Here is an 11,965-nt window from a genome sequence, read left to right as displayed (position 1 = left end):
TATTGCTGGTATTTCAAGCAAAAATGAAAAAGATGCGATCAGGAAATTTTGAGATTAATAGCGATTAAAAATTTGAATCGTTTGACAGCCCTAATTATCATACAATATTTGAAAATAAACCCCGTTTTCAGAATTTTTTTTTTTTATATACTTGTCTCGAACACTGAAGTGGCCCCCCACTGAGATGACAGTGCCAGCAGTGGCCCCCAGCTCATTTGAGTTTGAGACCCCTGAGCTACGGGTTACCTGGAACGCTACCAAGTCGTAGTTGTGACTTGAAGCTGTAACTTACGGTTTCAAAAGCCTGCCTTGAACACAGCATTAGCCGAAACGGCCGTGCCACTGATATCTGCTTTAACCCATGGTCCAACGCACCGTGACACCAAGTATCTGCTAACCGCGCTGTCATGTTCGTGTTCCAAGGATGAGGCCGTGTTGATAGCAAGTAACTTAGTTTAATGTCTCACGTTCTCAACAACATACATGTGGCTCCATGCAGTCTTGCTCTACTACGTTATATGGTACGGTAAGCTGACTACTAACCAGTACTGCCGCCTAGCGGTTGTAGGGGACTTACATAAGGGTTTGGTAATTGACAATAATTATTAAACATTAATAATTAATAAGCAGGTTAACTAAGTATTAATTATCAAATTCAATAGAGAAACTAATAACATTAGGATTAACGGTATTAGCTAATAATTACTAGAAGGAAGAATAGTTATGTTATTAATTAAAGTGAATTAATTAATAATATAACTGCGGGGCACCACCCTGAAATCAGGGATCAATGACCAAACAATTAGTCTCGATTATAGAATTCTCTTATGGAGTAGAAAAATAAATTAAATATGAAGGCGTGAAGTCGAGCACAAACCCTGATAACCAGCTTTAGCGTCACAATAGAATGCACACAAACAACCACAGAACAACTACTTTAGTTCAAGGGTATTTATTAAAAGAAAATCATAGATAGTACACACCAAAGTCACAGGAATTCAGATCAATAAACAGTCCAGACATACACTCTAAATAACTTAGAATGAGCATATGGTGGGTGTATGTGTGTGTATGTGTATGTGTGTGTGTATGTGTATGTGTGTGTAGGCTATGCGTATGTATAGGCTTATGCGTATGTGTAGGCTATGGGCGTGTGTGTGCATGTATGTGTGGTATAGCCTAAGAGGGACACACTCAAGTTATAGGAATTCAGAGGAATACACAATCCAGCAGATATACACTTTCAATGGCTTAGGAGGCGCATATGGTAGGTGTATGGATGTGTGTGTGTAGGCTATGCGTGTGTGTAGGCTAGGTGTGTGTGTGTGAGTGCGGTCTAGGTGTGTGTGTGTATGTGTGTGTGTATATGTATGTGGGCGTGTGTGTGTGTGTGTGTGTGGCCTAAGAGGAAGAGGGGGGAGGCGTCGAGTGACGTCGGATGGCGTCGCGAGTGGCGCGCTCGTTTGAGTGAGACAATGGACACGGTGTGGCTGTCCCCACGTGTTTCTCAGGTATATACACAATGGCTACAGCCACGCCGCCCACACAAATCACTCTAATACGAACCCTCGTGTCGAAACGCTCGTGTTTATGGCGGGGTCCCTAAAGGAGGCCCGCTGTGTTAGGTAGGTGGGTATCTGTGTGTGGGTGTGTGTGTGTGCGTATGTGTGTGGTGTATCTGCGTACGTGCGCGTGTGTGTAAGTTAGTAGGGAGAGAGAAAGGAGAGAGAGAGAGAGAAAGGATAACGACGGCAAAAGTGGACCGATTGGTCACGTTAGTCTAAGATGAACTCAATCCCACATGCAGCACTACAGTGAAGGCAACAGAACTAGCGCCCAGGTGTCCTCACTGATTCTCTGGCGCTGATATGGAGAGTTGTGCTCATACGTGACTAACTGTCTAGTTACAATAACAAATAAGCATACAGCAAAATCAACATAATCAACATAACCGGACGCGGCGGTCCTCAAAGATATGCAACACAAATTCACGCTAGTTCTAGTCTCTGCCCAGACAAAAGCTCTCTTACTTTGGATAGAAGCGTGCTTGCCGACGCGATAGATCCGTCGATCTGATGGCGTGCGGCGCGGCTGTAGCGTCCTACAGCGGAACAAACGAGTCGTCCTCTGGAAGGGTGGCAGAGAGGAGGACCGGTGGAGTTAACTCTGGACGGCGGAGTCCGACGTCGTCTCGTGAAGAAAGGCGGCTCTCACGACTGCGGCAGAGGTGGGGAAGAGGGAGCGGCGATTGCTCGGAGGTCTTCCCCAGGATCCAGGTGGTTCAGAAAAAACTTGGGGCAGTATGCTCGTCCAGCAAGCTAACGGCGGCCCAGGTCTTGAGTTCAAACGTTTGATGTGCTCCCTTTAGAGTAACTAGTTGCGCGAAGCTGGAGCTCCTTGCGGTACTTCGTTACACGGGAAAAAGCCTGGAGCGGCGCGTCGCCGCAGCACTTAAGCCTTCGGTGACGTCACAGGGGTTTCCGGGGCTTCCGCCAGGTACTGACCAATGGGAGGCCAGAGTTTGAACGTCTGGCTGGAATCACACCTAGATGTGATTTAACGGCCGTTGTCTGCTGTCGCGCATTCCTTGTCCCCTGCTGGTTTTATGGTCCTTTGTTTGAGAACATGTGGGTGAGGTCCCAACATCCCCCCTTTGGTCCGAAGAGTGGGTTAGAGTCCAGTCTTTGGAGCAACAGAAGGGCTGAATAATCCGCATGTTTCCTGCGTGGAGAAAGTCCTCAACAGTCCAACAGTTCAAACAGTTCATATAGCACCGGTCAAGAGGCTAGTGTCTGGGCATTTATGCAGAGGCTCGTCTGGGCAGGACGTCTTAACTAATAACACTATGCTATCACATGCTACAACACATCATCACTTCTATCATGTAATAACAGTAAGAAAAAAAAAAAAAAATGAAAATGAAAGAACACAAAACAAACACATCTAAGAATTGAAAAGAGGAGAATAGAGAATGTTTGTTAATGAAAGGGTTAGTAGGCTTCTCCTTCACCCCTTGGGGTTGGGTTGGCCAGTGGTGTATTTAGGGTGTGGTTGGTAAAGCGAGGTGACACCACTAGAATAGAATCTAATCTGGCCTGTAGCTTCTGGATGTATTTGTACATGATGTGTGCGATCACCGCGGTGATAATCCACCCACTAAGCAGAAGCACCAAAGCCACCATACTGATTGGGTGATCTTGGTAAGATCGCCCAGGCAAATGCTTAGGCAACATGGCCGTGAGCCCTTCAGGTTTTAAGTTGAATTTTATCAGTTTGGTGCCTTCGGTCAGTAGCTCATGTTGGAGGATGTCACCGATGGTCAAATTGTGTCCGACAAATGCATCCATGATTTCAATTTCAGTGTCGTATCTGTCTGGACTGAGATGATGGAGAATTATATCGTCAATGTGTACTGTGGCTCCCTCTGGGACAGTTAGGAATACTGTTTGGTTTGGCAGAGTTAACTTAGTGGCCGTATTGTGACGGTCATAAGAGACCACCACCTGGGAGGCAGGTGTACTGATGAGCCATTTATTACCGGCTCTCTCTACTCTAGTTTCGGCACCATTGTCTCTGGTAGACATGCTGCCTTGACACTTTTGCTCCGGGGCGTCGGGTCTGAGCCCACACAGGTAGTTGGTGACATCTCTGATAAAAGGGTTGCTAGGGCAAACCCAGTGGATGTCCTTCATTTTTGTGCACATGTTTAGATTGGGGACAAGGTACAGTGATGGATTGTCATCGTGATAGGCAATAATTGGTGGTGTGTTAAGGTGTACATGTGTATCTCTTTCCCAGAACCCAACATTCAAAACTGATTTCAATCTGTAGATGTTCTGCTGCTCAATGACTGGTAAGTTTAAAATGAACCCCAACTCTAAGCTCTGTGGGTTGACTGAGATTGGGATAGCACTGCCAAGGTTATACGCCAGGTGTACTTGGGAGGGCTGCACGGTTGTGGTACTGGCAGCCCTAAGAATCTGCTCTACCGTGGTCAGCGGGACCAAGTAGGGCGGGATTCTGCCTGCACTAAGGCTATTTATGGAGGAGCTAATCTCTCTGAGGAGGTCTTGCATAAAATCTCTGACTATGCGTACATGGGTTATATCATCCTGGACGATGGTTGTTAGCGCATCTAACGCATGCCAAGTGTTGTTAAGTAGAGCTGAGTGCAGGTTGACTTTCACTATAGTCCCCTGAAGGGTTTTCCCCATACCTTGCAGTTGTCCCTGTTGGCGGCCGAGCTTCTCTTGAATCTCAGGCATTTCTTCCTCGAGTTCACTCACATGTCTTCGGAGTGTTCCCAGGCTGACTGAGTTGGCGGCCGAGAGACCAATGGAAAACAGGGAGCCGATTCCTGCCGCTGCAGAGAGCAGAGCCCCAAGAAATCGTTTTGGTCGCTTCTTTTCACTCAGATCTTTTTCCGTTACCAAGAATTTGTCCAACTGTTCCAGAATATGGGCCGTTGCTTGTTCTGCATGTTCTATGGTGTTGTGGATCTGAGTCCTGCTGAGTCTACCCTCTGTTATCTTCAGGGGGAGGCGTATGTGGTTACGGTACGCGTCCCAAGGATCTAAGCGCACATAGACACGATGGGTGATGAGACTACAGTGGGTGAGAAGGAGTCCTGGTGACCCCTGCAGTACGATGCCGGTTGGGGGCCCGGGGTCAACCATCTCAATTGCAAGCAGAACTTGCATGCTGACGAGTCCACTCAAGACCCAAAGAAGGTTCATCCTGAAAACAGATTAGGGTTATGGTTACTATACGAGAGGGGCGTGTTGGTAGGGTTAGTGCATGCGTGGGGGTGAGCTGCATGCAATTATTCTACCCTAGCGGGAATCCCATTTCTGAAACTAGGGCTCCTCCCCCTCGTCAGGTTCAGGAGGAGTCTTTTGTTTTAGGTCAGTGGCTGGTCGAGATGGCTTGATCTGATTCGCGTGGACCCACTTGTAAGTGGGGGGCTGCCTAGGCTTCGGGACCTTGATCTGATAGGCCACCGGGGATAGCTTGTGCACAATCTCGTACGGGCCCGACCAGTGTGGAAGAAACTTTTTGGAGACGCCGGTCGGCTGTGCAAACTTGAAGTAGAATACCTTATTACCGACCTCGTACTCTCGGTGGGACGCGGTTCGGTCGTAATAGGCTTTGGCCCCCTTTGCACTGGATTCCAAATTCTTTTGGGCCCAGGAGAAAGTAGTTTGAAGGTGTTCCTTCAAGTCAGTCACATACTGGTGAGCTGTGTAGGCGGTAGCGACACTGACATCCTCAGGATGGTATAGGAGGTGAAGTGGCAAGGTCATCTCTCGCCCAGTCATCATCTCAAAGGGGGTGACCCCTGTGGAACGATGAGGGGTGGACCTAATGGCCATGAGCACTAGAGGGAGTTTTATGTCCCAGTCCTTGCCACCACTACCAACATACTTCCTGAGCATGTGAGTGATGGTGCGGTTGGCCCTTTCCACCTGTCCGGATGATTGGGGGTGGTAGGCCACATGGAATTTTACCTCAACTCCCAGCATATCGTACAGGGCAGTCATGACACTGGGCGTGAAATGGGTACCTCTGTCTGAATCGACTGAAAGAGGGAGACCCCAGCGGCTGAACACATGGTTCAGCAGAAGAACTGCGGTCGTGACGGCGGTGTCGTTGGGAGCGGGAAGGCACTCAACCCATTTGGTGAACGAACAAGTAACGGTGAGAAGGTATTTATTACCCCGTGAGGATTTCGGGACAGGCCCAATCCAATCCACTTGAAGGTGGGACCATGGGAAAGTGACCCCTTTCTTTTGGAGGGGGGCTCGGTTTATGGGCCGAGAAGGTTGGAATTGACAGCAGATCAGGCAGCTCTGGACATAAAGTGTGGTATCTTGGGCCATTGCAGGCCAATATACCACCTCTCGGAGGGTTTGAAGAGCGGCCTTTGAGCCACGATGACCGCCCACAGGGCAGTCATGGGCATGGGCCAGCATGACTCCCCTGTGGTCCGTCGGGACTACCCAACGGACAGGTCCCTGACCTTTACTGGTGTAGACCAACAAACCCTTTTCAAGCCTCAAGTTTGGCAGTTCTCGGTAAAAACCTTGTAGTTCCTTTGACTCCCCCTTTGGTGCTTTCGGCACCCCATCTGGAGGAGGGCTGGCCACAAGTTTTCTGATGACTTTCAAGGTGGAATCCTGTTCTTGCATGGTGACCAGGTCTGAGTCCTCTAGCTTTTGGCTCAGGAACACAGTCTGGCTCTCCTGACAAGGTTCCTTCTGCTGTGTTTTTGCTTGTTGACGGGTGATAGCGTTCACCACATAAGGCTTTGAAGGGGGTAGCCAGTTGTCCTGGAACTCCCAAGGTGTACCCTGTTCTGCTCCTAGCTTCGCTAGGCGGTCTGCTTCATCGTTACCAATTTTGTCGGGGCCCGCTATTTGAGAGTGACCTTTGACCTTTCTCCAATACACCACCATCCCCTTCTCTGTTACCAGTTGATCGGTCGCCAAGAATAGTTCTGAGTGTTTGACGTCTTTGTTACGAGCGTTTTTCATCCCCTTTGCCTTCCACAAAGGGAAGTGGGAGACGAAACTATGGCGGGCGTAATTTGAGTCGGAGCAGATCACAAGTTGCAGTATCGAGCCTTCGGCAGCTTGCTGGAGCACAATGAGCACTGCTGCCACCTCGGCATACTGGCTGGTTTTGGCGCCGAGCTGGAGATGATTTGGTGAGTCAACTGTTGATTCGGGCCAGACAACGCCCACCCCAGCTCTGAGCTGGCTTTCGTGGTGGAAGGAACAGCCATCAATGAAAACTTCTATCATGCCTTGGCAGACATTCTCATCGTAGTAGTGATGGTTGGAAGGGAGCGTCTGTGTTGGGGTCAGGAGGGACTGGAAACTTGGCTGGCTTTCACAGTCACAATGCTGACATTCAGCGATACCCCGTCCCAGGGGCATTTTAAAACTCTGCGCATACTTTACCTCTACGTCGTACCCCTGTAGGGCCATCATCCAAGAGGCAATGCGGCTGTTTGACACGCGTCCTTCTCTAAGTCGTTGACTATTAAGGAAAGTGACTGGTTGGTGACAAGTTTCGATTATTACCTTCTGGCCTCCGATGTAGCTACGGAAATGCTCCACTGCCCACACTGTGGCAAGGAGAGCTTTTTCACAGTCAGAGAACTTTACCTCGACGCTGCTTAGGGGACGACTGGCGTAGGCGACAACTCGCCTGTCTGCGTCATATTTCTGTGCTAGGGCGGCGCTGAGAGACTGGGGGGAGAAGCTTGCCTCAAGGTAGAACTCTTTGTCTTTGTCTGGGTAGGCCAGACAAGGTGCTGTGCAAAGCTTCTCTTTCATGAGGCGAAAGGATTGCTCTTGGCAGGAATCCCATCGAAAGGGCTCCTCCTTGCGGAGCAGTTCTGTGAGGGGTCTTGCCATCTCAGCATAGTCTTCAATGAACTGTCGTGAGTAGTTGCAGACCCCTAGGAAGCTTCTAAGCTCCGACACATTAGTCGGTGCGGTGATGTCTTGAATAGCACGGATACGTGCTGCTTGAGGCTCAATGCCATCAGTGCCGACCGTGAGTCCGACGTACTCAACTTTGGTACGACACCACTGGCCTTTCGCGAGCGCCAGCTTGGCTCCTGCGGCCGACAGTTGCTGGAGCACATGCCGAACTTCGGCCAAGTGTTCTTCGAAAGTGCGACTCCTCATGAGGATGTCGTCCACGTAGATAAGGTTTCCACGAGCTGCCGCGTCGCTCATGGCCTTGTGGAGGAAGATATTGAACTCTGCTGGTGAGTTCGAGTAACCGAATGGGCATCGGTTCCAGGTGTATTGGCGGTTACAAAAGGAGAAGGCTAGCTTGTACTGGTCGGCCGGATCTACTTTCATGGTCCAGAACCCATTGGACACATCCACTGTGGAGAAGAAGTGAGCTCCTTTCACTTTAGCCAGTTCCTGATCCAAGTGGATCATGGGCCAGCGTGAAAGTGGGACCTGCTTGTTTAACGGTCGGTAATCGATGGTGAGACGCCACTTACCTGTTGGTTTCAAGACTGGCCAGATAGGTGAGTTGTAGGTTGAGTTGCACTCCCTGATAATTTTCTTCTCAAGCAGTTGGTCCAGGATTTCCTGTATGGACTCGTAGGCAGCCAGTGGGATTCGATACTGACGCACAAAGGTAGGTGGTGCCTTTGGGTCAGTGGGAATGCGTACCGTATGGAGGTTGGTAACCCCACAATCAAGTGAGTCCCTTGAAAAGATTGATTGGAATTCGCGGAAGAGTTCCCTAAAGGCCCATTTATGCTCAACGTTAAATACGCATACGGATACGGACGGAGCCTTTCGTCCGTACTCTGCGTTCATTTCGTCCGTTTTTCGTCCGTTTCCACAAAGCTTACGGATACGCACCAAACGGAGCAGTACCACCGGAAACCGTGGGGGCGCTGTTGCTGTCACGACCTGATACGGAGCCTATGCCAGTGTGAGACAGAAGAAGAAGAAGACACGACAGCTGAATGAGAGAAAAAAAATTCTCCTCCTCCAGCTGTGATTAATTTAACGGCCTTACCGACCACCGCATCACATAACGAGTCCGTTTTCTTCTTTTATTATGTACATTATCAAGATCTCCTCCGTAGTCGCCATGTCATAAACTTTTGACTCTGAGCTGCCCCCTAGTGGATGTGTTGGATAACATCCATGCCAACGTTAAGGACGCATGGAAGTATGTGAGCAGTGACGGTAACAACGTTTGAAACGGACGCATACAATTACGTCCGTACGTGGAGCATAAATGAGCCTTAAGGGCGTCTTGCTGCTCTTGGGTTGTGAGAGCATCTGCTTTTGCAAGCTGCTTATCAATCTCGGCTTCAAAGCCGGGATAGGGTTCCCCTGGTGTGGGTACAGCCGTGTCAACCGCCGTGTCTGTGTTGACTGGTTGGGCAGTGAGAGCATGTACTAGCATGTCTCCCTCGTTGTTCAGAGTAGCACCACAGATGGATTTCTGTCCAAGGATATCATGACAAGCGATCATTTTGTGTGGGAAGGAGAACAGGACGTCGTCCAATCCACCGTCCTTGATCAAAGATGGGGGGAGGTTACCTATGACAGGCACTGTCAGCTCAAAGTCGTGAAATGAGCTGTCTATCAAGATACCCAGGCGCTGTCCTGCTTTGATGGAGATGGGGACCTGGGTCAAGTTTTGGACCAGGAGATATGCCGACCGATTCTGTAGTTCAAGGAGGGGGTTACCGCAGACTGTCAAGTTGAGTTCCTGGAAGTAAGACAAGGGTTGGAAGAAAGCTTGTTGGGCCGAGATCTTTTGGCCTTTAAGGAGTGCCAGACGGACGGGGAAACCCGTTGTTCGTTCTGGTATGGTTATGCTTACTTCGCTGGCAACTTGACATGCTTGGGGAATGGTTTGGCCAGATGCCATGTGTGCCGCATCTGGTATGAGGGGGAGATTCTCAACACTTGCCCTGGACCACAGGACCTGGTTGATGGTATCCAGCTGGACGCCCAGCCTGACAAGAAGATCCGCCCCTATGATGCAGGGGACTTGGAGTTCGGGGACCACACTCAAGTAGTGTACCACCTTTTTCTTTCTAATCTGTATTGAAAGAGCACATACACCGGTAGCTTTGATTAGGGTCTGCGGGGACTCTGCAGATAACAAGCGATGGCTGCGTTGTATGAAAGTTGGGGCCGGGTCTTGTTGGCACAAGGTTCTAAACAAATCTTGGTGGATTGCGGTCTTTTCTGACCAAAGGGCTACCAACGCCTGTGGGACTAGAGTTTCATTGAGGTACACGTCTCCGACGACGTGTGGACTGTATAGTGAGGGGTTCGCGTTTTCCAGCGAGCAGAGGAATGACTCATGTCCCTCAAACAAGTTCGTATTCCCAGTGGTTGGTAGCTGTGGGTCACCGGGGAGCGTGGGACCGTCGGAGCTTAACCCGGGCTCAGGAGGAGATGTGAAAGCTGGCAAGGGAGCCTTGGACTCAATGGTAGAGACCGTGGGGCCAGGAGTGGACGGACCATCTCCTTGGCTATGCGCCTTTGGGCTGCTTATCTGAGCCCAAATGTGCCCGCGATGACAGTCGATGAGAGGGGCCAGCCTATCCAGCAGGTCCTGACCAAGAAGCAGTGGTTCTGTATCTATGGTGGTGACATAGACAGGGTGTATGAGGGACATCCCCTGAAAGGTGATGTTAACCCAGGCACGTTGGGTGATCGGTGATTGGTCCTGTGTGTAGCTCGTGATGCTGATGTTGCAAGCCTCTATTTGAAGCGGCTTACCAAGGGAAAGCATAGCTCCGGTGACCTCTGAAAACATGCGGGTGTTCATCAGACTGATCTCTGACCCGGAGTCAAGCAGGGCAAGGGCCTTGACACATCCTCCCACTGTAACTGAGGTGTAGATGCGCCGGGCGTTGCCCTTACGCACTAAATCACCCAAGAAGGTCAAGAATGGTGTGTTAGCGTGTTGGGAGGAGGTCATCTTGGGGAATCCCTGTGATTCCCCCGGTCCCCTCCCCCAGCTCACGAAGTAGACTTCTTGAGCGGCGGGGGGTTTTTCCCGGCTTAGTCATGCTGATGAGGGTTCTGTGGCTGGTCCCTGCGGAGGGTCAGCTACCACTTGGCTAGGGAACTTCTTCACTACTTCAGTGACGGCCTGTATGAGTTCGGCTATCTCCGACCCTGGATGCTCATTACGTTGGTAACCTTGGTAACCTTGGTGACCTTGGTGACCTTGGTGCCTACCGTTATACTTACCTCCTCGTTTGTTGTTTCTGTTGAACCCCCCCCTTTGCTGGGGGAAGTTGCGTGGGTTTGGCTTACCTGACCTATCGTTCCTATAGTTTTGCCGGCCGCCCCCTTGGTTCGGGTGCTGGCGGCCATCTGATGCTGCTTGGTTGGTGGCTCTATCCCGAGGGGTTTCACTGCCCTCAAGGGTTAAGTCTGTATCCTCTGACGCCTGGATTCCCAGGACTCTGGCTTCACCCCCGGGTTTCTTACCTGTCTCCTGGCGCAATTCCCACACCATTTGCGCATGTTTGCGGATTTCTTTCATAGGGGGATTGTGGGTCCGGTACATCAGTGAGACGTCGTACCTTACCAGTTCGTGGAGATTACGGACAAATAGGGACTTGAAAGCTTGGTCTTCCTCTAACCCAGGTGCGTGGCGGCCCTGGAAGAAGGCTACCTGCAGGCGCCGATAGTATTCCCTCGGTGGTTCTGTCTTCTTCTGGGTGACTGCGTAGGCGCCCATGGCGGCGGCGGTAGGATCATTGTAGAGGGAGTATTCTTCCCTCAGAGCTTGGCAAGAGCCGAGTAAGTATCCCTGGTGTCAGGGGGAAGAGATTCCATGAACACATGGACGCTCCTGGATGAGGTTTTCCAGATGAGCTTAAGCTTCTCCCGCGTGGAGGGGCGAGGGAGATCTAGCAAGCAGCGTTCGACCTCCCGGAGGTAGTCATCAACACTAGCCTCTGGGTTTCCCGGGTCAAAACGCTCGACATCTCTAGCAAGGGATTCAAGTTGACGGGTCCTCAGGCCTCGTTCTTTTGAGACGCCGTCGTCCGAGTCTTCTGAGGTGACGTCTCGGTCATCTCTATACCGTCGGAAAGAAACGGCCTGAGGACGGCTAGAATCGCGAGGATCAGAAGCACGAGTATTTCGATGGGTCGGAGTATGATATTCTCTCCATTGTGATGACGAGACTGGGTCGTCAAAGCGCTGAGCAGTACGAATGCGTGCAGAGGGGGGGGCACCGCTGTATTGGGGGACTCCTGAGTCCTCATAGAAAAGTGTTGGTGGCTGTTGGTAGCTGCTCACCACAGCTCCTGCGTTGACCGGAGCTGCGTATCTCTGGGTGCTACTGTATTGGTAGTCCCCAGGGTACGGCTCAGGCAACGCAGTGGGCCCAAATTTCCTCCGATCTGCGGCAGTGGTGTAGTTTGGAGTGAATGGTTCCC

The 11,965-nt window shown here is 50.6% G+C and overlaps 1 pseudogene; it reads right to left on the bottom strand.

Moving 5' to 3' along the window:
- Positions 1 to 2,990: 2,990 nt before the first annotated feature.
- LOC146960998 (protein NYNRIN-like) lies at positions 2,991 to 11,357 on the bottom strand (annotated as a pseudogene).
- Between the last annotated feature and the right edge of the window lie 608 nt (positions 11,358 to 11,965).

This window comes from Trachurus japonicus, unplaced genomic scaffold (genome assembly GCF_045865225.1).
Source record: "Trachurus japonicus isolate A0001 unplaced genomic scaffold, Traja_1.0 AP029687.1".
NCBI classification, from domain to species: Eukaryota; Metazoa; Chordata; class Actinopteri; order Carangiformes; family Carangidae; genus Trachurus; species Trachurus japonicus.
Note: the sequence above shows the minus strand (reverse complement) of the source record. Positions and strands in the feature narration are given on the sequence as shown.